The 15,346-nt window shown below is 36.0% G+C and overlaps 1 protein-coding gene and 1 long non-coding RNA gene across 9 annotated transcripts in view; one reads left to right on the top strand and one right to left on the bottom strand.

Annotated features, from left to right (window-relative positions):
* Nucleotides 1-15,346, top strand: part of LOC139822839 (uncharacterized) — a 273,173-nt gene that overhangs the window by 123,052 nt on the left and 134,775 nt on the right. For all 3 annotated transcript variants that reach the window (XR_011734617.1, XR_011734618.1, XR_011734616.1), the window contains exon 5: nt 7,931-8,039. This is a non-coding gene — a long non-coding RNA (uncharacterized lncRNA). The remainder of the gene's footprint in view (nt 1-7,930; nt 8,040-15,346) is intronic.
* The window catches only part of Mp (collagen XV/XVIII-type protein multiplexin), a 214,114-nt gene that overhangs the window by 120,669 nt on the left and 78,099 nt on the right, over nt 1-15,346 (bottom strand). The window lies entirely within an intron of this gene.

The following is a 15,346-nucleotide window of genomic DNA, read 5'->3' as shown; positions in this document are numbered from 1 at the left end:
AACTAGCTAATCCCTTTTCGATTGCTCGTACTTTTATCCCTCCCTCTATACGTTAAGATTTAAGTTCGCCGAATGGCGTTACCCACTCGCAGGTCTAAAATTGTTCGTAGCTGTAACTCGAAGCGTCTCTGAATGTTTTCTGTATATTTACGTTACTAAAGGAAACTATAGAATAGAGTAGAGCAGAATAGAATACAACTTTATCTGTTCTCGCGATAAACATCCTTTAAGAATAAATACCTATTTAGGGAGATATAAAACCATCTGTGTGCGTGTACGAATAGAAGGAGGAAAAGCATTTAATATATAAAGCGTTTTAAAGTTCTCAAACTTAATTTTCACGGCAATTTACTTTATTTTAATTAGAAATATTTTGAGAACGGTCTTATTACTTGCTATAGTTTTTCAAATTTAGAATTAAATATCTAGATTATTAAACTTTAAACTTGTTGCACCGAAAAAATAGAGTTTACTTAAAAGTACTTTTCCTTAACTTTTTTTTTATTATTGAAGATTTATTAAAAGATATTTCAAAACAGAAAAAAGATTTTTAATACAATCTAAAAATACAAATTTTGTATATCTTAATTATCATGATAAATTGTCATGGGGGCTTCATATTCGTAACAAATAGACAGAAAATATAGTTACGCTTCGCATATTGTGTACGGTATTATTTACCAGCATCTTGCTGGAAACACGCGAAACAAAGATCATTCGGATCATCCCATCTGCGGTTCTCTGTGCGCCGGACGTTATCGGGGACGATGAAATAAAAGAAGGAGATCGCTAAGTCAGGGAACGTAATTTCACCATGTTGCTCCGTGGTAATCCAAGCCTGCCACCAACGGCGGGGCGATTCGTCCTTCAGGACGCGCACCGGTACCTAAGCGCACGAATGTAACGCGCCCTACGGCCAGGATCGCGCCGTGAATCTCGAGGGGCAATTCGTCCCCACTCGAGAGCCGAGGTTCCTGGATTCCTTGGGAAAGGATAACCCGCCGCCACGGAATCTCCCCGCACGGAAAATTCCTTATCTGTATCGCCCACCTCCCGCCGGTCTCTCCACCCCTTTCGCCGCGCCGCGCCGCGCGCCGCGGTTCACGTTCCTCCCGCATCCAGGAGTTATTTCTCCTCGCTCCTATCGGGGCCAGCGCGCAGTTCACCGCTCGAGAAACTGTTGTCCTCTGCCTCCCCGAAGATCCTCGCGGCACCGGGATGCCGCGAAACGGAGTGAAAACCGCATACGAACCGGCGTGTTGGAAACCCGGTTTCCAGCGCGGCGGAAGTGCCTTTCCGTTGACTTAAATTATAACTTGGCACACATATACGGGGCGAGCCAACGATAGCGAGTAACTATATAATTTTACATAATTTGCATAATTTTACAAATGAAGGAGGAATATTTGCCAATTGGCGACGCTGGAGCCATGATCTTCAACTCACAAACGCTGCGAGGGCATATTCTCCTCTTTCTCTCTCCCTCTCGTTCTTTCCTTTTTCTAATTTTGTGCACACATGTACGTACGCCGAGCATTTATTGTCGCGTTATCTCGCAAAGGCATTAAGTACGGGGAACGTACGAAGAACCAGCGAAAGAGGAGGCGGATTCCAGCGTTCCGGCGCACAAGCTATTCTTATTATCACGTATTACGGTGGAGATGAGAGCTCGGTCCGTGCGCGGGAACCCACGAAGTACGTCACTTCTCCGACGATAAAGCGGTCGAAGCAGCCGGGAAACACGGTTCTCGCTATTTCTCCTGTATCTCCGCGGTCATACACGTATAGAGGATCGTACGCGCCGCCGCGCGCCGTAACGTTCCCTCTCTTATATTTTACGCTTATATCTTACTCAGCCTCGCTTCTCTCGAGCGAAGCGTACCAGTGGAGGTTAAACCGAAACGCGACAAGAGTATTGACATTTTATTCGCCTGAAACGATCGATCGCTATCGACACGGGAAATATATTACTGCACCAATGCCGGGATCTCTCAGAGAACTCTTACGGCTGATTCATACCGGTCGTCGCTATTACCCCGCTGGCTTTCCGCGACTTATCCGTAAGCCGTTGGAAAACCGTATCGCACTTTTCCACCCCGCGCGCGCGCCAGCCTATTGCCCCCGCCATATCGCGAGAGAATGGTGGCCGCCGCGCGTCGCTAGAAAGTAGTCACGGAGCGTAAGGATCAGACCACGAGCAAAGGGGAATTCCGCTCGGAGAATTCGAAATCGAGTTACTATCTGCTGAGATGTGTCCCGAGCGTTTCTTGAGAATCCGTCGCGGCAGTATTATCGAATCTGTCTCGCAGCAAAGAGACCTTCTATTTGCTCACCGAATTGATGTAGCCCCTCGCTAATTGTTCGCTGACTTAGCGAGAAGTAACAATCCGATTAGAATTAGAACGCGAAAGTTATTTCATCATTAACTGGCGAGTAACGAGGTATTATGGAAATTGGCGAACTCGCCTGCGAGAAGTATTTATTTAGGCTTAGCGAACTTAAAGAAGTGAAAACTTAAAATTGCGTTATACCGAGGGATGTACAAAGAACATGACGTAATCCACGTACCAATTTAAAACTTTTATTTTTAATATCATTTTCTTAAGATGCATAATGCATAATTTGTGAAAAGGAAAATAATTACGATAATAGGAAACATGTAAAAATAGTTAGCGTTACATTAAGAGTTTGAGAATACATTTCTTTACACATATAACGTTTCTATAGACAAGCAACACTTAAAAACACTCCATAAATAACACATATGTCTATAGGCGAGTAATTGCACGTCTAAGGAAACAGCGAGATGTAATTTACAGGATATATTACGATGTTTGTAGTCACGATAGCGCGCAATTAAGCAATGATGATAAATTATGTACTTAGGGGTAAACGAAGCATCCATATAAATGATGCATAATTAACTCGCCTGCACAATTGACTAACAATGTTCGTCTATTTTTTTCCGGATATTTAATTATCGTGTTTCCTGAACAATTTAGAGATACTGAGAAAATAGTATTGTCGTGTGAGAATTGGGAAGATATCGATCGTCCCATCGCATGTCCGCACTCAGATACTAAGAGCGTTAAAATCGCGAAATAATTTAATGAGCTCTGAGTCGGGGACGCGTTATAACGATTATTTACCTATGAATACCAGCGAACGGCCAGCAAACGGTTGTATCTCGCCTTAAGTGTTCCGCGCGGCAAGTATCGATCGCTTCCGATAACTCGTTCCCACGGGGGAGAAAAGGAGGGGACGGAGATGAGAGACACGGCCATCATGAGGACCGCAGATATCCTCGAATTGTTTCACCTCGATAACGATTGATACGGCCGATAAATGCTTCGTCCATGTATTTGCCTCGAGCTACCGTGCGATGCCACACGAGCCCTCTGACACCCTCGCCAAATGGGTTTTCACCCTTCGCGACAGAGAAGAGACAACCTCGTCTTTGCTTGTCCTATTAGTAGATCCATTAGAAGATTATTTGCTCGCTAGACCATGTCTGCTCTTATTATGTCTGTATGGCATTATAACGCGCCAGATTTTCACGTCGGTATTTTTCCATCTGGATTCTCGATGGAATTTCTCATTGAAAGAATCGATAGTAAAACGTCGATTGGAATATATATGCATCAGAAGCGGCCAGATAGATAATATTATTAGATAAAATAAGCTTTTTGCTAAACAACATCTTTTTCGTCATTTACCATTTAGATAACGACAAATAATTGTGCAAGAAATACATTACCTTTCAAATCATTATTCATAAAACTGTCGGCAAGGTGCGACAATCGATTAAGATAATAATCGCGGGCTAATAAAGTTACGATTGTTCCTGTCGCGTGAAATAGTCAAGGATGAAATATCGCATTACGTGCAGCCTAAAAGCGCGAGTTTCTAGCGGGTGACGCGAGTTTCCGCAGAACTTCAACTGCAGTTTGCTAACCAACAAATGACGGCGTCCCGCAAAGCTCTCGCCGTCACATCTGCGCGTGATGTGTTATTTTTTTCTCAATGCTCCAATACCAATTTCTCCCGCTGGAATTAGGAAAATTCGCGTGTAAATACACGGCACAACGGATACACGCGTCATAACCGCGTACGCCCGACGCGAGTAATGCCGTACCCGTCTATCTGTGATGCTCCAATTAACGTTTGCTCAATAAATCGTATCGGCGTGAAAATGAAAATAATTTCAGCGCATGCTTTGGTCAATTAGTTCCCATATATTTGTCACGTGGTGTTTTAACTGGCGATAACTTTCGCATTAAAACTACGCCGCTTGGATGATGCGATAATGATTAAAGGAGATATGGTGCGAAATGGAAAAAAATTCCCGAAGGATGGTAAATATTGCAATCTAAATTCACCGAATCGAATGTATTTTTCAGTTTTATTATATTGTTAACGTCTCTTCAAAGGGACGTGCTTATTCCTTCGCAGAGGGTCTTCTAACATCGACAAACGCGAAACTCTCGACAGGTGAATTTAGTCAAGCATGGCAGGAAATTTTTTTATCGAATTATCAATTTTTGCTCTTGCGTCAAGAGGACGATTTATTGCTTTACACTTGGGACACGCCGAGATATGAAAATCGATAATCGCCGAGAAAATAAAATTCTGCTGTCTTATGCACGGGTAAATTGAAACGCGGTATGAATTTAAAAAAGCGTACATGTTTGGAATAACATTTTGTCAAGAAATTAAATGTAACAGAGACACATGCGTTATATCAAAGTATAAATTTTTAACAAAATAAAAATATTTTACGTAAGTAGATTTTAAATGGAAATAATAGTATCTCTCTGTTATCATAATTCTTTTATATTATAGTATTAAGTTCTATGATTTAAAACAGTTTATTTTGTAGGAATTTATAACTTTTTTTATTTCAGTTTTTCAATCATTTTTTTTTTTACGTTTATATCTATTATTGTGTGGTTCATTGTCATAAATAAAGTTATAATTTAAATCATAGATTACAGGTTATCGCATTCTGCTATTCGTTGCAAATGCGAAAGGGGTGGCAGTACTTTTCCAGCCGTTTAAGAGCATTTCTTAGGAGAACGCGACTGTTTAGATGGTCATCTTTTGATTGTCGGGATTTATACGAGCGCCCAGATCAGATAAGGCTGACTCCAATTCGCCTTGGAATCGGTAGTGCCGGCTGGGCATCTCACTCTTCGGCAAACCTAGGAAAGTCCAATTTTCCGACCATGTTCTTTTCCCAGCCTCGCCATCTTTGTCTCCCGATTCTCTCTATTTTGTTTACCTTTCGTTCTCATTTTCTCCAAATGTCCCGAATTGTTTTTGGAATACGCGTCTCGAAAATCTGCGTACTGAGAGTACATCTAGTTCAAGATAAACACTACGTATAAGCTCCTTTGCATTCGAGAGATGTACGTTGCAAAGTAAACGATACTTTTTTAAAATAAATGTTATTGTTGACTTATCACGAATAATTCGCGATAATTTTATTTCCAAATCTTGTAACGTTTGCAAACGTTACAAGATTTTCTTTGTATATTTTCCATTAAAATACAACACTTAAAATACATTTTAAGTGTTCTTTTTTTTAAGTTAATAAGATCAATATAACCAGCATGCAATTTCTCAATGTATATAGGTAATATCTGATTTGTTCAGTATTTATTCAGTCTAGTATCGAATTAGGGAAGACCTTTATTTTCAATTACAACATTAATTCTACTCTCTCTTTAAGAAATCAAAAACGCGCTGCATTTTGGATATAAATTATAAAGCAGCACGCGGATTAAAACAAACATGAACGATGAATGATGCGTAATAATGTGTCGTAATATATTACGCTGTGTAACGTGCAATAATGAAATATTCTCCCCCACGGTGCCGGGATTGTAAATGGTTTGCGATCGACGCCGCAGCTTATCGATTAGAGCGCTATAAAATGCTTTCGCTCTTTAACATTAAATTTCGCATTTACGATATTAATCCGCTATCGATGTAATCTCCATTCCCGCACCATAACTTCAGTTATTCGCCGAAAATTACTCCCTGGAAAGATCTCACGTTACCTGCCTGCATTTAAAAATGCCCCGGAAATTGAGATCTGACGGCGTTCTAAAGATCTGAAAATATAACGTTCAGACTTCGTCATCGCTATTTTTGCGTTGAAATATTAAAATTCTATTTTCCTGTTTTTACATTGGACTTTCATATCGGACGAGCCATATATCGATATCCGTGATAAAATAGCCATCGTAAACGAAATTTAATTATTATTTACTTATCTGAATATTAATTTTAGAAAAATAACGCGTCACCACACATCGATAGATGTCCTACATTACTAATGGAAATGATGCGGCCAGGAGAAAGATATTTTTTATTTTAGAACTGTGTGTTAGAACTTTTTTGTTTTTAGTATAAATAGATATAACTATTGTATAATATATTGTTTCAAATTACGTAAACTTAATCGAGTTTCGCTTAATTCATGAAGTAAAATTGATTTATCGCTCTTCGTATTAGGTACACATGTATTGATCGAATTTTTCAACATCGTTTAGGGCACCATCATTGTGTTAACAACAAGATAGTAATCAAAATAGAAATTCGCCGCGACCGCGCTCCCGAAGCTAGTCTAATTTATTCTCCAAAATGGTTACAGCAAGTCCGCGCGATTCCCGGCAATTAATCTCGCTCGTCGATCCCTCGATAACAAATCCCCGGAGAACAGCCCTACGCAATTTGAGCATTAAATTGGTCCAGTAAATAAATTCAAAGGCCGACCGATTCTCTCGAAAATGAAGTGACAGACGAAATGTTCAGTATCACCGGTATCGCTCGGAACGGTCGCAAAGATGAGAAATATAAGCGCTTGTATAAGTTTTTATTTTTCGTGTATCCAAGAAATGCACCGGCTAAATTTAATGGACGTCCTGTTCGCCGTTTCGGAAGTTTCGGTACGCGACGGCACCCGAGAGCGACTTTCTAATTCGATCGCTAATGTCACCTAGGAAATTTACAGCGGCAAAGTTTATCTTACCGGTTAATTCCGCCGGCTACGTTTCTTCCGCTCTGTCGATACGCTCATTTCGAGTTTCTCGCGAGATCTCCTCGCGGGTTTTAGCCTGGATTCCAGCTCGCGGATGGTAGATGCGGTTGCGCGGGGGATTCCGACCGAACTTTGCGGTTTTTCTTGCTCGCGTCGATTGCGATATTGCGAGCGTAAGTTTTCGACCGATTAGAAAAAGAACTTACCACTACATCTAATTGTAAAGTTATATATTTTTATACACGTTATATGTTAATCGATATATGTAATCTTTGAAATTGTATAATTAGCTGAGAATGAAAATTTTGAAGAAATTACATTAATACGCAACTTGTATTTTTCGCGAATGATTTTTTTATACTAGAAAATCTTTTATCCGTTTATACTTCTTCATAAGAAAGTTCTTCAATTTGCAATACCTATAATGATCGAGAGCGTTGTGTAAAGAAACGACCTGCGTCGAAAAAAATAAGTAATGTGACAGTTTCGAAATATCTTATTTTTAAATAGTAATTCACATCATTCATTGTTGTAAAAGTTATTGAATCGCGTAACCGCATGTTAGGCATTTAATTGAAAATACGCTCTCTCCATTACATGAATACTAAACAAACGTGCGACTGAATTTATTTTCAACGAAACGACGAGCGCGTAACGATTAATCGGTAGTAAAATGCAATTGCATTATCATGGATATCTCTTATTTTTAACATCTGATAAAAAATAGTCCAAAAGTCAGAACAATATTTTATATTAAATCTATTAGGTTCAACTTTAGAACGTTGCAATATAAGCGATGCAGTGTTAAAAGCAATTTCTATTGAGAACGATTATTTAAAATGGCATTCATATATAGATTTGTCAATATGTAATATCTTGTTTCAGGACAAGTGACAAATATATCGGTCCGGAATATGGAAGGCAAAGATTCCTCGAAAATAAATCGTCTAGAGGTGCTGAAAATGGAATATGCGGACAAGCAACGTAAATAAAGGTAAGAAAAGAATTTTTCCTTATTGGTAAGCGAATATCCAGCGAGTGCGCGACTCTGACGATAAATTGGCGACGCAAGCGTCGCGATGGCGGTCGCAAATCCACCTTTTTGGAAAATTAAACGTCTCTAAATCTCGCGCCCACACACCTCTCGCGTCCCTTCGCCTCACGAAATAGCCACGTAATGTCCTGACCCCCTTGCTGTCGTACCCTCCCCTATATCGTCTATTTATTTGCTATTGGCAAGGCTTCAGTGGCATACCGCCGTGTGCAGGTGTGCGTATGGGTGAGTGAGTGGTTGCCGGCGTGTGTATCGAATAAAGAACCCATGGCGTGTACTGCGATATATCTTTCACCGGAAAGAAAGTATTCGACGAAAAAGACCAGGCGAATGGCTGAGAATCGAAAATATATTCTATCTCTTTGGGCTTTCGAGAAGTAAATTACTTTTTATCGCGCATTCTTATTCCATATTGATTCGCGTCATAAAAATATCCCGGGGTGACCGGAGGGAGTTGGGCTTATTAAGATGTAAATACAACGATGGCTTAATCATTATTTAATAATCCTCTCTCGTTTTAAAGCTATTTTTGCTGTGTTTCGGTACAACTGGATAATACGATTTATTAAATTATCGAGAGTATATCAAACAAATGAAATTTGCACTACTATAGTGGTTGAATTTACTTCAGTAACAATTAAGCACTTACAGCATTTTATCTTATACAGGTCACGATATAGAATCGCAAAGGGATTAATGCCGTTGTCTTAGAACGATGCCATGTTTCACACTGACAATGAGTAAAATTAGTATAAGGAGGAATGAGTCGCTTTTAGTCCATTGCTCACTTACTCGCATTTACGTTATTATTTATTTACATTAAACACAGAAATACGAAAAGTGTCTTGCACATTAAACGAACGAGATGACAAGCAACGTTTCCACAAAGTCATCAAAACTTTTTCCGACTTTTTACTCTCACGATGCGGATAGAAGGTATGCTTTGACTTTATAAAACCGGGTTGCGCCGTTATGAAAAGAAAAAAAATCACTATAAAGCACAGCCGTTTACCTGAAAAGTGCGTCCTTTCGTCGCGTTGAAATAATTAACAAATATTGCGTAATGAGAGGAGAGGCGGACGGAACATAATGGCGAGTCTGGTTTGTAACATGTTATTAAAATATTCAAACCTTTTTAAATGACAATTTAAATTTAACGTCTAATTACTTCATTTAAGACTTCATTATTAAAAACTTTAAATCTACATTTTTGAAAAATAAAGTTTATCTTTATTTTGAGAATGGAAATTAATTTATTATTATTTTGTTTTGCCTACATCATACGAGAGTTGAGATTGTGATTTTAATAAATCAAGAAAACAATAAATTAATAAATTATTTTATTTTATTTTTGATTGAATTAAAATTACAAAAGAAAAAGTTTTTACTTATTAAATTATATAATTTTGTTCTTCCCGAAAGGTAAAAATTTAGCACATATTAATAATATTAATTTATGTAAATATTCTTTAAAGTAAAATTTCCATTAAAATTAATTAAAAATATAAAACCTATTCTATATAAATTTAATTATTTTTTAAATTACTTTAAAATAATTAATTTAATTATTATAATCTTTTATTCATCCATCATATCTACTTGTAAATTGAAGTATATATATTTTCGTTGCAAAAACTGTTTATACATATAAATTATATCGTATTTAATTAATTATATTTCAATTAGAGTTGATATTGAAATTATTTGTATTTTCGTATTATTTATATCATTTTTGTATCAGGATTTGCAATTTAATTAATCTCTAGAATACGCTATTAAGATACTGTACGGAGATAATGACAAAGTACATATATTTAGATATTTTTGCTATATACGAACATACAAAGTCTTCTATAACTACTAGAGAAAATTGCCTTCAAATTGTACACAATGCATTATAATTATTTATTGCTTAGTCTTGCAGAACAAACGAATAATAAGAGGAAGAAAAGCAAAATCAATATCCTAATACAATTAATTTGTTACGAAACCTTAAAAAATCGTTAAAAGAAAACGAAGCCGTTACATAGAAAAAATAATACGTACAAAAATAATACGTACGAAAAGGAAAGAAATTGAAGTATTTTAAATTTAATCCAAGTTGTATTTTGCTCCGTTTCTTTTCAATTAAAAAGTGCAAGATCTACAATTTTGTATACAATAGAAATGTTGCAGTAATTAATTGATCTTTTGGTTTTAATCAAAGTTTTGCTTTGTATTTGCTGTAAATTCTTTTAACAAAGAAAAATTCATATTGATATAAATGATGAAATGTTACAAATACAAAGAGATACATTTGCGATTGATAAAGAAGTTAAATTTTACTTTGGATTAAATGAATTATTGTTGCAATCGTTTCTGTAGTTTTTTTTTATATATAGTATAGCCTAAAGTTTTTATAGTCGTTTTTCCTGCGACATGTATTCGGCAAGATGCTTGAATAAAAATTATTCCTTTCAACCACTTGGCTCATCAATTTGATGTCTTCGCCATTTCTATGAATTCATAGTACTATAGCAGTTTCTTTCATTGTTTTTTAAGCGGCCGCAAACTATTTGTCAAACAAGCTCGAGCAACAACAGAGGCGCACGAGCGTACCAGCCGTCGAAATGTCAAAATGCCAAAATGTCAAAACAGCAATCAATTGTGAGTCGCGGATTTTTATTTTCCGGAATTTTTGCTTCGCGAATGTCATGAAAACAACGCCCGCGTTTATTAATTTTGCCGATGGCATTGTTTAAATGCGGGATATACGTACGTGTAGACAGTTTTTGCAATTGTGTGCAACGTGTCTACAATAAGCATCGCGGTATTAGGGAAATGCTTTCGAAAAACAATTACTGTATTTTTAAAGACGCGTATTAGTAACTGGAACTCATTTAGAGCTTGTGAAGAAATCAATAAAATATATAACTGACACGAAAGGAATAATAAAATTTGTCGCATACATTTGCACTCAGATTTTTTTTTCTATTATAGAAATATAGATTTTGCTAATTATCTCATCCGAATATTTCCAATTAATTAATACATTAATATCAGAAAAAGAGATAATTAATTTTATCTTCTATATTTATTACATAATCACGGACTAGAATGTATAATTAAAAATCTTTGAAAATTTTATAATTTTTATAGGCTGTAATTGTTTTCCTCTTAACTAATTTCCGCAGATAAAAAGTAAATTACAATGTAAAAATTACCAGCGGTGAAATTTTCCGTTGCGACCCCAAAAGGTCCACCGGAACCCATGTTATTTCTTGAAAATTCTATGCCATGTGCTACACATAACGTATATATTGTACACGAAAGTGACGAAATATTTCATAGCGTTATTTTGCTTGGTAAATTGCGCGTTACATGACACTTATCTCAATATGCGTATATGTATGCGATCAGTGCGATCACATACTGCAGGTATGGCGGGATATAAATATAGTACGCGAAAAAAATAAGAAATTCAATCCACGATGTAACAACTTCCCCATTCCATAATTCTCAATCACACCAAATTATTAATCGGCATTATTAATTACAAAGTACAGCTCTGCTGTACAATCAGCGAAACGTTTGCGTAAATTAACGATATTTATTTAACAATCCTGCATAACTGATTTCTGCTGCTAAGTGAATTTAGCAGTAATTACTACAGCTATAATTAGCAACATCAATTATACATTGTTTCTTTTTCCATTCAAAAGTGCAGAAATTGTATACTGAATAATTCCACAGATACATGAAAATGAGAAATACAACAGTTATTAATTATTTCCTTAACATAGCAAGAGCTTTGCTTTGCATCTTCGTGAAATTCTTCAACAAAGAAAATCTCATTTCGATTTAAGCGATAGATTACGATAAAATGTAAGTCTTGTTATGAGAGGGCGAATGCGCAGAATTTTACTCGTGAAATTTTGGAATGGTGGAAATCTCCAATGTGATGTACGTTATCGAAAAGGCAACTTCGCAAAAGAGGTATACAAAAAGGCATATTCACGACTTTCGGCTAGCACGTTTCAATAATAACTTCGCCGGATGTGGCATGGTAATTTGCTTATATAGGTTTAAACATTTATTATCCAATAAACCAGAGTTGCGCGAAACGAGGAAGGGTCAGATACCGAAATAGAAAATTGTGAAAGAGCAACAGCAGAAGATCGAAAAATCGATACAGAGCTTACGTAAAAGTTTAAATATACGAAAAGATATTGAAACTTCCATAGAAGACTTGGCTTATAAAATTTTTTATGAAACAAGAACATGAAGAGAGTACGCTTGTATTATATTAATTACAAGTAAACTTTAAATTGTATTTTTAATTTTTTTATCCCCTTAATGTTCTCAATAATTATTATATCTCGATTTAAATATCCGCAAAAAAGATTTCTTTCAGAAATACTAAAGGCATTTTAATAGATATAGACATGAAATATGGAAAATAAAATACAAATAAAATTATATACAATAAATTTTTTTTATTTTTCAGATGTATAACATAAATTTCAATTATCTGAATATTATGAGTTATATAAAGAGTTTATTTTAATTTAATGTCAGAAAGTCTAATTTATTATTTTTATTGCATGTTATAAACGGACAATTTTCGCGTCAGCAAAGTAAAGTAACACGTGCATATAGTCATTACAATGAATTAATTTTACTGGTGGCAGCTAATTGCCACCAGTTGTTTTTCGGCGGCAAACAACTGATAGACAATTTACATTGCGTTGTTTCGCACAGGCGGAGGCATGCAATAGCAGCGTAAACAGGGAATCGAAAACAAAGTGAATCTCGCGAAATGGACGGGGAGGAACGAAAAAAGGATAGCCGGGAAGAATTTGCTTATGCTAATTCGACATACGCCGATTGCATTTTAATTAGTCAATGATTGCGCAGCGCCGCGCCGCGACGCGAGGGTTTACCAATTGCGAATTTTGCATTTTCGGCATCTCCTCTTGATTACTCGCAAATTTGCGGCCGACGCGGATTGACAAGATAATGTTTTAGTTAGCTAGTGACGATAATCGCGAATACAAATGCGATGTTGCAATGCATATTAATCCGCAATTCGCTGCCAGCAGCGAAATAATTTTACACACTTTGTGAATTTCCGGGTATTCATTGGTCCATTGAATGTCATCGTAAGCGTTTTCGAAATACGTTTTTACGTTATACATATAGATAATGGCAACATAGACGACTAAATTATTGCGCGTCAAATATTTTGGTAGTTATATAAGGGCATTCCGAAGTACACCGAAAATTAACTGACGACAATGATGTTTAATAAAATAATATTTGATAAAACGTAATAACAATTTGAATAAACGGTAATAATATTTGATAAAACATCATTTTCATAAAATATGTGTTATTCCTTATATTTATGGAAGTAAATAGGTAATGTTGGTCTCATTAGCTAATTACCTCTTTGATATCTATTAAATGAAATCAATATGCGCGCGATAAGTAAAACATATATGGAAAGCATTTATAATATCTATAACTTTCTAACGAATGAAGTATGTAGTTAATTGGACAAGAGCGTAATGTACGATAATAACTACATTTTGATATTTCATGTTTTACGTTTTCATCCATTTCCGTTATCATGTTTGATTACTTTTGCTATCATTTGGTTAAAATCAAAACTAACAAAGCGATTTTGATGATTAATTAGGATAACCGCAAACAAGCGTAAAATCACCTCGCTGTATCAATTGTTATGAAAACAACGCAATTACAGTTACTATGAAACATAATCAGCAGTGAGTTAAAATTCGCTTTTAACTAGAAATTATTTATCTAACGCTGTAACTATAAAAGACAGATAATATAAAAGCATGAAATAAAATTAATCTCTGGTTTCGATTACATATATACAATAAAGTTTTTTTTACAGTTGAACAGTTTTAATACGCTTTTGATACGGAATTCAATTGTAATTTAATTGTTTTAGATATAATGTTTATTGAAACTTGATATTTTATTAGTAAATTACATATTTTTTTACAAAACAATCCGAGACGTTAGCAGTATACAACATTCTTTTTAAAAAATTTAGATTTAGAGGATAAATTATCAAACATTCTTATTATAATTTAAAATAAAAGTGACTATAATATCTTTTAACACGAAATGAAAAATGTGTTAAAGATAAATAAGCGATTAAATGTTCAGTTTTCTACACGGAAAAAAAATAAAGTTGCTTCAATTAAACGACGACGTCACGGGCTACCATAAGCATAAATAGTTAATTCAATTGGATATTATTGCACCAAATATTTAAATTAAAACAATTATCTGATGTTTTTTGTTCATTAATATTGAGAGAGAGAGAGAGAGAGAGAGAGAGAGAGAGAGAGAGAGATGTGTTGTATCAATAAATTTTATCTCAATAACACTGACGCTGTTGATACAACATTTTTTTCCATGTATTAAACAATTTATTATAGTTACAATTTACTTTTGAGATAATTTATATGTTATAAATTACTATTTGTAATATTCAATTACATACATTTATGACATTATACAATATTTTTATAAAACAACAACTAATTGCAATGGTAAATCAATCGCAAGGAAAAATTAAAAGTACATTTTAGCGGCGAATATATATATAATAAATTACAAGTCTTGACGATGAAAAATAGAGGTGCATCTCATGGGATAGCTCGTCGAGAGTTCAGGATTAATTTTCACTTCATTCCCGTAAATGCCGCTGAATGCTATGCATTTAGTCGGATGCACGTTCAAGCCCGCCGAAAGACAGCCTGCAAATTGCGTTCACGCGATACTTCGCCTCTTGTCTGTCTGCGCGATCGAGAATCTTTTCACTTCGAGAGCGACCGGTTTAATTAACTCGCGGCGAATCCTTGCTCCGCGCAGGTGGAGAAAACTCTTTCCTGGACGCACGCCGTTAAATTCCTAAACAGCCGGCTAATTACTTTCCCATCGTTTCCGGCTTACCGCGCGCTTTTAAGATTTCCCGGAACGCAACGCGGAAAGTACGAGAAAGGAAAGTTTCTTGTTTGCGTCCGTGCTCGAAGGTCAACGTTGCTACGATGGAAATCTATCCGCCACCTTTGTGTGCCCTGGATTTATTCGCATAATCGCGAGCCAAGTTTTTCGATGAACTTCGCCAGCGTATAATGAAGTTCAATCGTTTCGCGGGATGCGATGGGATATTGACGAACTTTTATGAATCCGCCGCGTCCAACTCGCGAAATTTATCGTCGATTCTC

This window comes from Temnothorax longispinosus, chromosome 12, assembly GCF_030848805.1.
Source record: "Temnothorax longispinosus isolate EJ_2023e chromosome 12, Tlon_JGU_v1, whole genome shotgun sequence".
Taxonomy (NCBI): Eukaryota; Metazoa; Arthropoda; class Insecta; order Hymenoptera; family Formicidae; genus Temnothorax; species Temnothorax longispinosus.
Note: the sequence above shows the minus strand (reverse complement) of the source record. Positions and strands in the feature narration are given on the sequence as shown.